The sequence below is a fragment of the Orycteropus afer genome, unplaced genomic scaffold (genome assembly GCF_000298275.1).
Source record: "Orycteropus afer afer isolate SDZICR_OR568_19922 unplaced genomic scaffold, OryAfe1.0 scaffold00373, whole genome shotgun sequence".
NCBI classification, from domain to species: domain Eukaryota; kingdom Metazoa; phylum Chordata; class Mammalia; order Tubulidentata; family Orycteropodidae; genus Orycteropus; species Orycteropus afer.
This window is the reverse complement of record NW_006921960.1, coordinates 1,536,627-1,552,022: the sequence shown is the minus strand read 5'-3', so window position 1 is coordinate 1,552,022 and position 15,396 is coordinate 1,536,627.

Here is a 15,396-nt window from a genome sequence, read left to right as displayed (position 1 = left end):
CATGTGAGAGCTGGACAATGAATAAGGAAGACCAAAGAAGAGTTGATGCTTTTGAGTTGTGGTGCTGGTGAAGAATGCTGAAGGTACCATGGACTCCCAAAAGAACTAACAAATCTGTCCTGCAGAAGTGCAGCCAAGATGCTCCTTGGAAGTGAGGATGGCCAGACTTCATCTCACCTACTTTGGTCTTGTTGTCAGAGGGGACCATTCCCTGGAGAAGGATGTCATGCTTGGTAAGGTGGAGTGTCGACGAAAGAGGGGAAGGCCTTCGATGAGATGGATTGACACGGTGGCTGCGACAATGGGCTCAAGTATAGCAAGGATCATGGAGCTGGCTTGGGATCGGGTGGTATTTCATTCTGCTGCGCATGCAGTCACTATGAGTTGGAAATGACTCGATGGTACCTAACAACAACAACAACAAACTTACTAACAAACAAACATAATGAGGTTACTTCTCTCTAAATAAGTTATACATTTGATGCAATTTCAAATGAAAAGCCAATAGTAATTTTTTGTAGAAAATGAGAAGACAATTAAAAAATGTATGGATGATCAAAGGGCAAAATAATCAACAAAAAATTTAATGAAAAAGAACAAGGGAAGCAATCTGTCTGTAAAAATGGACATGCGATATCACCTGTTGTTGTTGTCATTGTTATGGTTACATAATATATGATTCCACTTAACTAACATTCTGTAAAAGTCAAAATTATAGACAGATCAGTAGTTGCCAGAGGTTGATGGTGTAGGCAATAGACTATACAATGTCTTGAAGGAATTTTTTTTATTGGAAGTAGTCTATATCTTGATTGTGGTGATGGCTAACAGGAAGTTATATATTTGTCAGATTTTAATGTATATAAATTACACATCAATAAATCTGACTTTAAAAAAAGATTCTTATCTTGTCTGTGAATTTTACATTCATTGGTATAAATTGTCTTTTTATTTTCTCTCTCTCTCTCTCTTTTTTTTTTTTTTTTTTTTTTTTAATTGTGATTCGGTGAAAATTTACAGAGCAAATTCACTCTCCATACAGCAATTCACATATACTTTGTCTCATGACATTGACCACAATTTACCACAATGCAACAGCTCCCCTCCCACTTCCTCCCCATAGTTACCTCTTCCCTGTATCCATCCCTCCATGCGCTTCTGCCCCCGAGCTGTCTCCCTGTGCATAAGCAGCCCTTCTTCCTCCCATGATTGTTCTCTCCAAGGAATGTGTCTACCTCAGGTAAATGTTCAACTCATATGCTTGTCTTTAGTTTGGCTGGAAACCACAGGTGTCGATTCAATTCCAGACCTGAAGGGCAGCTAGGGTCGATAGTCTCAGCAGTTCCACCAGGCTCTATCGGACCAGCAAACCTTGCCCCCCCCCCTTTTTTTTCCCCAAATGATTTTGAATTTTCTCCACATTGTTCTCCCTCTCTATCAAGGATCTCCTACATAGATCTCCTTCCAAGTGGATGACAGTGGTAGCCGGGCACCATTTAGTTCTTCTGGTCTCATATTCATATAGGTTGCAGATTGGATGCTGTACCAGTCGCTAGGACTAATTGTTTCTATGACTTTCTTGTTTTCTTCATTCTTCTTTGCTTCGGACAAGGAGAGACTCATCGTTGCATCTAGATGGCAGCTTGCTAGCTTTTAAGATCCCAGTCACTACTCGCCAAAGTAGGAGGTAGAACAATGTTTTGTATAGTATGTTGTGCCAATTGAGTTTGATGTCCCGTGACTATGGTCCCAAGCTCACAGATTCAACTACTCGGTCCCTCTGAGTAGCTGGCTGTGACCAAGCAGTGACCACAACCTTGCCCTTTGTCAGCTCTACTATACACCTGAGAATTCTCATTAGTCACATAAACTTATAGGACCATTGTCTGCTAACTCTATACATATTCTTGGGTACACTCCTCATTTCATAGACATACCTAATAGATCAGCCTGTCCACCCATCTATCCACCCATATACCCATGTTTGCCTTCACTGAAAATGCAGTACTGTATATGCAAAAGGATTCATCTTGTTGTGTCTACCTCTCATGTACGTCTCTATTTCTTTCTCTTCCTCAATGCCACCATAGTGTTTACTCACATTTGGTACATTTCCCTTGTCATCACCCAAATCAATACTTATCTCTATCTATCTAACAGCCTTCCTTCCCTTCCCCTCCCACCTCTGGTAACCAACAAAGAAAATTTCCTTCCATAGATAAACCTTTCCTTGACTTTTACAATAACAGACTAATACAATATTTGTCCTTTTGTGATTGACTTATGTCACTCAGTATAATGTCCTCCAAGTTCATCTACGTTATGTGGCATTTTGCAGATTCTACATTATTCTTTAGCATTGCATAGTATTCCATTGTGTGTATGTACCATAGTTTCGTTATCCATTTCTCAGTTGATGGACACCTAGGTTGTTTCCATCTTTTAGCTATTGTAAATAGTGACACGATGAACATGGGTGTGCATATATCTGTTCTTTTCAGGGCTCTCACTTCTTTAGAGTATATATCTAGTAATGGAATGGCTGGGTCAAATGGTATTTCTAATTCTCACTTTTGAAGGAATCTCCATACTGCTTTCCACAATGGCTGTACCATTTTACAGTCTCACCAGCAGTGTATGAGAGTCCCAATCTCTCCACAACCTCGCCAGCATTTGTTATTTTCTGTCTCATTGAACTTTGCTACTAGTGCTGGCACAAGATGGTATCTCATTGTTGTTTTGATTTGCATCTCTCTAATAGCTAATGATCATGGGCATTTCTTCATATGCTTGTTAGCTGCTTGAATATTGTCCTTGGTGAAGTTTCTATTCATGTCTTCTGCCCATTTTTTAATTGTATTGTTTGTCTTTTTTGTTGTTGAGGTGTTGGAGTTTTCTATAAATTCTAGAGATAAGTTCCTTGCCAGATAAGTCATTACCAATTTTTTTTTTTTTTTTTCCCAATCTATAAGTTCTCTTTTGACTCTTTTGGAGAAATCTTTGGAAGCACATAAATTTTAATTTTTAGAAGGTCCCAATCATCTGGTTTCTCTTCTGCTCTTTGTATTTTGAGTTATGCTTGAAAGTCTATTTATGCCATATATTGTTGTTGTTGTTATATACCCTCGAGTCAGCCCTGACTCATAGCAACCCCTCCTTGCATTGCCGAGCCAGTATCACTATGGAAGTAGATCACTCAACCTTCCTTCTGAGGAGTGGCTGGTGGGTTTGAACCGCCAGCCTTCTGGTTAGCAGGCAATTGCCTTTGGCACTATGCTACCAGAGCTCCTATGTTAGGCCCCCTAAATTTGTCCCTAGATTTTCCTTGAGGAACTGTATAGTTTTAGGTTTCACATTTAAGTCTTTGATCCATCTGGAGTTTGTTTTTGTGTATGGTGTGAGGTAGAGATCTTGTTTAATTTTTCTGCAAATGAATCTCCAGCTTTGCCAGGACCATTTATTAAACAAACATTTTCTTCCCTATTTAATGGATTTTGGCCTTTTGTCAAAGATCAGCTGACCATAGGTCGATGGATCTATTTCTGGGTTCTCAGTTCTAATTCTATTGGTCTATGTATCTGTCATTAAACCAATACCAGGCAGTTTTGACTACTGTGTAAATTGCCTTTTTAATTTTTTTTTTTTTTAATTATCCTTTCATAATGTTTAAATTCTTCCAAGTTTTCATAATTTTTCCTAGTAAGACAATTTTTCTTTTCTCAGGAGAGAGGTTTTAAACATAGGACCAGTATGTGCTCTTCTCAATGACTGAAGGTGGGGTGGTGTCTTCAAGGCATTCTTGGTTCCCTTGTTCATTACCTGTGCCTCAGAATCTTGTTCCTGAGATGTTAGGTGTTTGTGTGTAGGAAAGCTCCGGGATCAGTCGGCCTGCTGTTTTCTTCCCTTGTATATTCAAGATTGATATTATTCAGTCATTTCGGTACAGCCACCACTTTGATTTCCCATGCACTGAAGTAATAGGGGCTCAGGTGGTATAGTGCCTAACACGTTTTACTGCTAACCAGAAGGCTGGTGGTTCAAACCCACCAGCCATTCCTGGGAAGGAAGGTTGGGCTATCTGCTTCTGTAGAGATATCGCCTTGGAAACCCAAGGAGGCATCACTATGAATCGAATCTGACTTTGCAGCTGTAAGTTTTTTTTTTGTTTTTTTGTTTTTTCAGTAATAGGACATGACCAGGATTTTAGCTTCTGGCAGTGTAAACAAAGAGCTGGAAGTGGCGGAGCCAATTTGCTACCTTTTTAATTTAATTTATTTATTTGTGTTATTTATTTTTATATAGAATAACTTATTTCCCTATTTTAGCTCCCTTTCTCCTCCTGCTCCTCCTTTTCCTATTTTCCCCTCTATTTCTGACCAAATTCTCTTCCTTCCCCTCTCATTCCCCTTCTTCCTCCTCTTTCATCTGTCTTCTGATTATATACTCTATGAGTTGTTTGCTACCCATTGAATTTTGTAAGTAAAATACAGGTGATACCTTTTTATTGTCACTTGATTGTCTAAGAAATAGTGGGTTAAGAGTAAATCTTTAAAGTTTGCTCTGTGAGCATTTCCTCACAACTTGTAACTGAAATAAAAATACACAGAAACTCTGCAAACATCTCTTTAGAGGTAACTTAACAATCTGCTTTATATTTCACTTATCTTATATTTAAGAGACTATTCTGTATAATCTCTTTAACGTTAAAAATATCATCTGTAAAATGGGTGTTCTATTGGAATTGAAATACTAAAGATACATTAGGGATTTCTCCAATTTCATTAAATTTAGAATTAATTGCTGATTAGAGGTGGAATATTATCTTTCAATAAGAACAGTAGAACCTAGATTGCATCACAGGGTATTTATTTTTAGCTTAAAAATAATTATGGTAGGAACTACTCTGATCACTTGCAGTAGGATATTTTATAACAAGTCATTAAGATGACATTTTTAAAAATTAATCTATGTTTCTTTCATTATCTTTGTAATTTTCATGCCTTCCCCAACAACAAGGAGCCCATGGGGATTCAAAGTGATGGTAGTGGTGGTTGAGTGTTGCCCACCAAACACAGGCACCCTGGGTGGGGTCCCTGCTTGTGCTCCACCTACAGTAGCTCCCACAGGCCTACAGTCTTTCCTCATTCCACTGTGTCTCTGAGCTCTCTGTGATTGGACTAAGACATTCAGACTAATGGGAGAATGTCACTGGCTGCCCTCCCTCATATGATCCAGTTGTTACCTGGGACTCCAGTATATCAGGTGACCAGCCAAGGGTGCCCCTGGCCCTGTCAAGGATTTGCATGGGACCCACATCATAGGCAGTGTCACCTGAGAATTTTTTCAAAGTTATCATAAATGTGTAATGCCAAATAAGGAGACAGTCAATAAGTGAGGAGTGAGTGTACATAATCAATATGAAGAAATACCATGAAATTTCACAATACATTTATTTTTAGTGGAAAATAAAATGGATAATGCAAGGAAGTATAATATAGTGCCTTAAAACCAATGCAGACTACTTTTGCAAATTGTTTTCCTTTTACTCTCCTGACATTTTTTTTTTTTTTTTCAAATTCACTCTCATTGCTTCAGTATTATAGTTGCTGATACAAGTATGCACACATTGACCTAACTAAGTGCTTGAGATGATGGTTAAGTATTCATTTAAAATGGAAGCACAATTTTAATATTCGAAGACATAAACAAAGGCAGGAAAATATTGTTTCGAGAACACAACTTGATTTTACCATCTTTGAATATAGAATTATTTCAATGTAATTTTCCTGGAAGAAGTGCAGCTGGAATGCTCCTTGGAAGTGAGAATGGCCAGACTTCCTCTCACTGATTTTGGTCATGTTGTCAGAAGGGACCATTCCCTGGAGAAGGATATCATGCTTGGTAAAGTGGAGCGTCAACAAAAAAGGGGAAACCCTCAACAAGATGGATTGACTCAGTGGCTGCAATGATGGGCTCAGGTATAGCAAGGATCATGAGGCTGGTACAGGACCAGGCAGTGTTTTGTTCTGTTGTACGTAGGGTTGCTATGAGTTGGAGCCGGCTCAATGACAGCTAACAACAACAACAATTAACAATAGTTGGTGTGTGAACAGAAATCATGATCAGTGATGTGTTTAGCAATGCAATGAATATTTTTTTTTTTAATAAGGAATAAAGATTCTTAAAATCATAAGTTTGACCATTTCAATTTCTTTGTCAGAAATGGGCAGGTGGGGAATCCAGTCTATAGAAATTCATGAGAGTCTTTGCCATCTGCTTTTCGATCCTCTACTTAGACACAGTTTTACTTGTTCAATGTACTTGTTTTTTACAGTTACAATAATCCATATACGATAACAACAAAATTCATGTTCTTTGACAATGCACAAATTGATACACAAATAAATCACACATATAAAAGAAATAAAATGCATTGAAACTAGGAATCACACAAATTCTTCAGTATTTTTCCTTTAACAAGTCTACCTTGGTAGAATACTTGAAATTGACTTTAAAATTTATTTTAAAAACTTATCTTTTCAAAGAATTTACATGTCATTTTCAAAATTCATATGGACTAGTATAGTAACATCCATGATATAAGATTATTGGGCAATCTACTTGCACAGAGATAATGGCTGGGAAACTCAAAGAGGGGTCGCTATAAGTAAAATCAACTCAATATCTGTAAGTATTTTTTTTTTAATTTTTTTCTGGTTATAATTCCTCAATAAGCTGCAGATGGCTTTATTCACCATAATCCTATTTATGTTGTATTTTTCTGAATCAATATTGTTCTGGTTACCTAGTGCCACTCTGACAGGAATATACCAAAAATGGGATGGCTTTAACAAACAAGAGTTTATTCTCTTGATGTTTGAAGAATTTATGACTGAGTTCAAAGTTCCAGGCTTTAGGGATTGAGAGAAAGCCCCTCAACCTTGAGCTTCAGCTTTGCTTCCTGCTCCCAGCCTATTGAAGCTGGAGGCTTTTCTTCACTCAGACGGTTGCTGGCTGCTGAGGCTGAGAAACTCAAGGTTGACCAGTAAAAAGGCACAGTTCCAAGGTCACCAAACAACATGGCAGGCCATTAATTCAAGTCCATTGAAAGTCCCATGATTGGCAGAGCAAGGCAGGCTGCTGAACAATGACTCAGCTACATGCAGGGTTCAAGTGTGCCATAAACTGGAGACCATTGCCAAAGTTGCTTCTTATATACAGGAAGAAGACCACGTCCCTGAAGCAGCTACTCAGCTGCTTGTGGTAGATGTCACCATGGAATTTATTGCCAGTCTCATCATGGGGAATAACTACCACCAACCAGGCACAACCAAGTTGACATACAAGCTTAACTGCTACAAATATTTATATATATATATTTGCATACTGTATAGGAGTCCTGGTGTGGGGACTATAACCATACCTATTGTAGTTGGGTGCCATTGAATTTTTTCTAACTCACAGGAATCCCCTGTGACAAAATAAAACTGCCTCATAAGTTTTTGCTGGCTGTCATTTTCATGGACTATCACCAAGATATTCTCCCACAGAGCTGGGTAGGTCTGAACCAACAAACTTTGAGTTAACAGCCAAGCCCTTAACCATCTAATAATTTGTAAAATATATTCTAGTCTAGTCACTGTCATAGGGTAGAAGGTTTTCTTTATTTATTTTGCATCTGTCTTCCCACCCCACTCCCCAATAAAACTATGATTTAGGAAATAAGTGAGTTTTGTTGAATAAATTGATGTTAACTGGATTGAAGTATGGCTCAATTTATAATTAGTTTTGCTATCTCCATGTGGCTATTACTGTGTTATTACTAGAGGAAAATTACTGGCACAAGGTAGATGAATTTGACTGCTTGCTCTGTCAGTCCATATCAGAATATCTGCCAAACCAGGGCAGGGAGAGCAGGGCTTGGGAATCCTATGACATCTTAACTGATTGTGAATAAAACCTAAAGGCTAATCATGGTATTTTCTATATTAAGAGTGGATTTCCTTATCTTTTTCTGCACTTTTAAGAAATAAGATATTAGTAGACTATACAAGAATACTTCAAGCACCAGAGAGGTGTATGTACCCACCTGAGGGACAGAGATAGTTTATCAGATCTTGCTTTTATTTGGATAATAATTACAACAATATAACATTTCTAAACTCTTTCTAATTCCCATCACTTTTGTAGGTACTTTGGCAGTTCGAACCCACCAGCCATTCCTCAGAAGGAAGATTAGGCAATCCACTTCTGTAGAGATACCGCCTTGTAAACCCTAGGAGGGGTTGCTATGAGTCAAATCAACTCAATGACAATGAGTTTTTTTTTAGTTTTTGCACATATCAATTGTGTTATAAAACAGCCTATAAAATAGGTATAATTATTATTCTCATTTAATAAATGAGAAAAATGAGATGCATATTAGTTAAATAACTTGCCCAAGGTAATTCTTAATGATTGCTTAGCTAGTATTACCTAGTGATCTGTCTTACCTAACACTGTGCATTCTCTTTGACTAGGAAGTTATGAGTCTTTTAAAGGAGAATTTGGGAGCTTTTACCTTCTCTGCCCTTCTCTCTGATTCTTTATACTTATAACTGCAAATTCCTTAAAAAATCATTTTTTTCTGGACTTATCTTCTTTCCCATGGCTTGGAACCTCTAGTGTCATTTAATTTCTCAGGTGTCTTCTATCCTGTTGTTTTGTACTTGGTTGCTCATTCTCAAGCCTTTTATGCCTAATTATTATTATTACTATTATTATAATACACTGTTATTGCTGTTTGCAATAAGTCTTGTTGGTCCCTCAGATATATACTCTATGTATATCCCTGGTGTCCAAGTGGGGTAGGGAATAAATACAAACAAAAACTATGTGTGTATGTGTGTGTGCTATGTGCCATCGAGTAGATTCCAACTCATAGAAACCCCATGGAACACAATAGAACTGTCCCATAGTGTTTTCTTGGCTGTAATCTTTACAGAAGCACATTGTCAAATCTTTCTCCTGCAGAGCCACTGAGTGGGTTCAGACTGCCAACTTTGGATTAGCCACTATGGCTCTTTAAGCCAAAAATAGGACAGGGAAAAAAAAAAAGAAAGAGCTAAGACATCTGGATCAAGGAAAAATAAATAATAATTATAATAATAAAAGCAGAAGAAAAATAGGGGTGAATATACTAGAAGTTTTGGAGAAAGCGTTTAGAGATTATTCTATTTGGAATTAAGATTTTAGAGCAGGAATAATTATTGGTAATAGTATAATCCAAGTCGTAGCATTGAGATGCAGTAGATCAATTGGGGTTAGAATTTAGAGACTAAGTTATCAGCATCCTAAAAATGAACATTGATGAAGTAGTTAAATAATTAATTGTTTATTTAAGAAATTAAGAATGCCTTTTTCATAATTTGCATTAACTCAATCTGTTCCTAAACTTTCAATAAAAAAAAAAAAGAAAGAAAGAAATTCTTATTATACTGAAGAAAGAGATCTGTGTCCAGAATTCCTATTGCCTTGTATAGAGCAATATTGTCCATGAAGACCTAGAAAAGAATAAAAATTTACAACAATATCTAAAACTAAGGATAAAACAGTGTAATATATATATATATATATATATATATATATATATATATATATATATATATAAAACAAACTCACTACAATCGGGTCTGATCCGACTCATAGCAACACCTCCTTGGGTTTCCCAGGAGGTATCACTATGGAAGTAGATTGCCAACCTTCCTTCCAAGGAGTGGCTGGTGTGTTTTAACCACCAGCCTTCTGGTTAGCAGTCAAACGCCTTGACACTAAGCCACCAGCTCCCTACATTCTAAATATATCAGAAAATAAATATATCAGAAAATCTGGATCACCATAAAATTATTCTGTTATAATAGCTAAATATGAAAAGTTTGAGAAAGTCTAATGAGTTTTATGAAAAAATTACAGTGATTCAAAAACTTTATTTTCAGACAAACTGTCTCTTACATGCGAATATAAAAGTAAGAAATATCCAACTCGTGTGAATTTCTATAAAAAAAAATTATTAAAAAACCAAACTCACTACCGTAGAGTCGTATCTGCCTCATAGCGACCCCTCCTTGGGTTTCCCGGGCGATATCACTTTGGAAGTAGGTTGCCCAACCTTCCTGCTGAGGATAAGATAATGCTTTTATCTGTTGACAGATGAAATTTAGTTAAAATTATCACACTTCAGTTTAGTAATAGAGTAAAATAAAATAAAATTAAATTAAAAAATTAAAATTAAATACCAAATATTTAGTGTATAATTTTGTTTATAAAACCAAATTAATATATTCACATAATATTACTTAGCTCAAACCTCTTATATTATTTACCCAAATTAATCACCAAAATGAGTAATTAGAGCAATGTATAAGGCAGAAAATAAGGCATATATGGCACTGGACTTCAATTTTAGTTTTGATCTTATAATTTCAAGAAAGTAAAGTAAGATTGAAATGTATAACTTTAACCACTTGTTGCAATTTACCTAAAAATGAGAATCTTCCGCTACTTTTCTCCATTTCTAAAACTTTGAGTTTGAAGCTATAGACAAGGCAATTTAAAAAATATACAACTATAAGTTCTCAAAGACAAGGAAAAAAAATAAAAGAACATTAATAAATTTTTTAAAACAATAAGTTACCACAAAGGCAGATGCATAAGTGGATATTGCTTTAGCAATTGGGCATAAACTGAACCATGAACAAAAGCAGGGAAAGTTGAGAAACTGCTTGATCAGTGTACAGTTCTCAAGATTGTCAGGGAACTGTCAGCAACAGTTGCCTCTGGATACAGGGAAACATGGATAAAAGTAAAGAAAGTTGCTCTATAGTTCTTTGAAAGCTAGTAAGATTCCTCATTTCCTTACTAATATGTAGATTTTCTTTCAAATGTCCCAGGTGATTTACTTTAAAGTTAAATTTAAAAACCCAACAATAAGTTCAAAGCTTCCAATCACTTAAAAAAAAAAAAAAAAAATTATTAAGTATTAGTAGATAACTGAAGGCTACCAGATAGCAGATGAAAATTTCTAACATGGAAAATAGATATCAAAATAAACAACTAAGTAAAAGCAACTTTGAGAAAGTAGTGGTTCTACAAATATAAGAAAACTTGAAAAAAAAAATAGTTGAGTAATAGCTGTAGAAATATAAGTAAAGATTTATTGCATTATTTAAACAAAGACAGAATATATTGAGGAGAAAATATTCAGACAACTGAGAAACCTTTTTAAATCTGCAATCCAAATTTCTGGGGTTCATGGAGTTGAGTTGACCACCCCCCCCCCAGGCCATTTGCCCTTAGGTGTCCCTTTGAGCTTGAGCTTTTAAGGAACTAGTTTTCTTAAAGTCACCTTCAAGTCACACAATAGTCTAGTAAGCAGCTTAGTGGAAACTGTTTTGCCTCAGGCATTGGGCTTTTTTGGTATAGGGACTCCAGGACCTAAATGGAAGCTGAGTTTTAGGACATGTAAACCAAGACCAAACCAAACTCATTGCTGTCCAGTTGATTGTACTCATAGCGACCCCTCCTTGGGTTTCCGATGTGGTATCGCTGGGAAATAAATTGCCCAATCTTTCTTCAGAGGAATGGCTGGTGGATTTGAACCGTGGGCGTTCTGATTAGCAGTCAAATGCCTTAGGCATTAGGCCACCAGAACTCCTTTACGGCATATGGCATGACTTTAATGACTCTTTTTATAACCGGAAACCTTGGGCAAGCTCTCTTCAGATCTCCTAAGAAGCCAACATAGAAGGAATTTACAATCACCTTTAGAGGACTACCCTGCCCAAACCTTGCCTATATAACTTGTCCTCACTATTCTGTCTTTGGAGCACCTTCTTGATATTTTGAGCTTGACACTTTCCAATACAAATCATATTTATTCACAATAAATATATTGTTATGTTAATATCTGGTATTTCTCTGCATATTTAAGTTTTTAACACAACAAAAATAACCTCTTGGGAACTGTATCAGGGAAGTAGAAGTTAAGAATTCATTTGAGTATTTGGAAAGTAAATTTGAGGACCTCCAGCCACTCCTTGGAAGGAAGATGGGGCAATCTACTTCCGTAGTGATACTGCCTCGTAAACAAGGAGGGGTCCCTATGAGTCGGGTCTGACTCTACAGCACATAACAACAACAACTAATAACAACCACAAAGTAAAGCAAAGCAATGAAGAGCCACTAAATAAGAGAGAAAAGAAAATTAGAAAATTGGTCAACAGTATCCAATATCTAAATTATGTGAGTTCCATTGAGACTTTAAAGGGAAAACAGAGTTAAGAAAGTTATCCCTTGGAATACTTTAAGAAAATTACCAAGCAGTGAAGATACGAGTTGCCAGACTAAGAAGACACAATAAATATCTAGTATAGAGGATGCAAATCAAGTCAAATCTTTTTGAGATTTCAGAATAATGTGGACCAAGAGGAGATACCATGAACTTTTAGAAAGAATATTGAAGTCATATGCAAAGGCTTCACATTTTTGAACAACTAAAACAGAAGATGGAAAACATGAAACAAAAATCCTCACAATTCAGAAAGTAAATGGCTTTCAGTCTGCCAATTCATATTTCGTGTGCAGATTGGAAAAAGACATTTCAGATCCTCCAAGAGTCAAAAATATGCTCCCTGCTCCAATGTCTCATTTTGTAGATAATATTAAAAGCTCTGACATGGGAGAGAGGTTAAAAGAACCTCCAGGGTGATGGGGAAAAAAGATCCCGGGTGGACAACTCATTACCAAACCTGTGTAACCAGTCCAAAATTGAGCTGTGAGACAGAGGAAACAAAGTCTGCTACAATAAGTAGCTGTGAATAATACGTCTATAGACTAATAGTGGAAGCATGAATTGTTTATGTGACTAAAATTATATTGGCAACATGCAGTTGTTGTTCCTAAGTGCTATTGAGCTGGTTCCAACTCATAGGGACTCCATGTACAACATAAGGAAACTCTGCCAGTCCTGTGCCATCCTCATATTTGAGCCCATTGTTGCAGCCACTGAGTCAATCCATCTTAATAAGGGTCTTCCTCTTTTCTACTAATGCTTTCTTTTTTTTTTCTGCCAACCCTTTTTTTGCTAAACATTTTTGTTTGTTTGCTTACCAAGCATGATGGCCTTCTCCAGGAATTAGTCCCTACTGAAAATATATCCAAAGTAAGTGGGACAAAGTCTCACCATTCACACTTCTAAGGAACATTCCAGTTGTACTTCCTCCAAGACAGATTCATTCATTCTTCTGGCAGTCCATCTGGAAGAAAGGAAAAACAAAAACAAACAAAAAAAAAACCTCACTGCCATGAGTCATTTCTGACTCACAGCAACCCCTCCTTGGGCTTCCAAGGTAGTGTCTACAGAAGTAGATTGCCCAACCTTCCTTCTGAGGACTGGCTGGTGGGTTTGAACCTCCAGCCTGCTGGTTAACCTTAGGTACTATGCCACCAGAGCTCCCCTGGTAGTCCACAGTATATTTAATATTCTTTCCCAACACCATAATTCAAAGGCATCAATTATTCAGTCTTACTTATTCATTGTTCAGCTTTCCCATAATATGAGGTGTTTGAAAATACCATGGCTTGTGTCAGACACACCTTAATCTTCAAAGTGACATCTTTGCTTTTTCACACTGTAAGGAAATCTTTTGTAGCAGATTGCTAATGCAATATGTCATTTGATTTCTTGACTGCTGCTTACAATGGGCATTGATTTTGGATACAAGAAAATGAAAACCTTGATAACTTCAGTGTTTTCTCATTTATCATGATGTTGCTTATTGGTCCACTTGTGAGGATTTTTGTTTTCTTAAGGTTGAGATGTAGGTGAAGGCTGTGGTCTTTATCTCCTTCAGTGTTTCAAGTCCACTTCACTTTCAGCAAGGAAGGTCAATTTTATAAAGCAGGTTGTTAATAAGACTTTCTGTAATCCTGATGCCATGTTGTTCTTCATATAGTCCAGATTCTTGGATTATTTGTTCAGCATATAGATTGAATAAGTATGGTGAAAGGATTCAACTCTGATGTACACCTTTCCTGTTTTTAAACCACACAGTATTCTTTTATTTTGTTCAAATGACTGTGTTCTAGAATCCCCATTCTTCACAATGGTATCCATGATTTCTTATGATCCATACCATCCACACAGTAGAATGCCTTTGCATAGTCAATAAAACACAGGTAAATGACTTTTGGTATTTTCTGCTTTCAACTAAGAGCCATCTGATATCAGCAATGAGATCACTTATTCGATGTCTTTTTCTGAATCCAGCTTGAATTTATGATACTTCCCTGTTGATGTGGAGCTCTGGTGGCATAGTGCCTAAGGCACTTGACTACTAACCAGAAGGCTGGCAGTTCAAACCCACCAGCCACTCCTCAGAAGGAAGATTAGTCAATCTACTTCCGTAGTGATACTGCTGCAGAAACCCAAGGAGGAGTCACTAGGAGTCACATCTGACTCGACGGCACTGAGTTTGTTTTTTTGTTGTTGTCGTTTTGGTCCCAGTTAATATACTGCAGCAAATGTTTTTGAATTATCTTCAACAAAATTTTATGTGAAAGTGATATTAAGGATATTGTTTGATAATTTCCACATTCTGTGGGATCACTTTTCTTTGTCACTGACACAAATTGGGATGATTTTCAGTCAGTTGGCCAGGTAGACATCTTCTAAATTTCTTAGCATAGAAGAATTATCACCTCCAGCATGGTGTCTGTTTGTTGAAGCATTTCAATTAGTATTCCATCAATTACTGCCCACCATGGGTGACCTTGCTGTAGCATAGCTTCCAGCATCACAGTATAGACAACCTGACAAATGAGTGGTGGATTGGGAAGATAAAGAAGGAAAAAGAGAGGGAGATAGTCAATTAAAATGTTGTTGTTGTTGTTGTTGTGTGCCTTGGAGTCAGACCCGACTCATAGCGACCCCTTCTTGGGTTTCCAAGGCAGTATCACTATGGAAGTAGATTGCTTCATCTTCCTTCCGAGGAGTGGCTGGTAGGTTTGAACCACCAGCCTTCTGGTTAACAGTCAAGTGCCTTAGGCACTATGCCTCCAGAGCTCCTAAAATAAGAAATATAATTTACTGTAATAAAAACCAGTAGTTATGGAGCTGATTCCAACTAATGGTGACTCCATTAGCGTCAGAGTAGTATTGTGCTCTGTAGGGTTTTCATGGCTAATTTTCTGTACATAGTTTGTGAAGCTTGACTTTCAAGTCATCTCTGGGTGGACTTGAATCTCCAACCTTTCTCTTAGGAGTTGAGCACATTAACTGTTTGTACCACCCAGAGAAGGGAGCTCTGGTAGCGTAGTGCCTAAGGTACTTGACTGCTAACCAGAAGGCTGGTGGTTCAC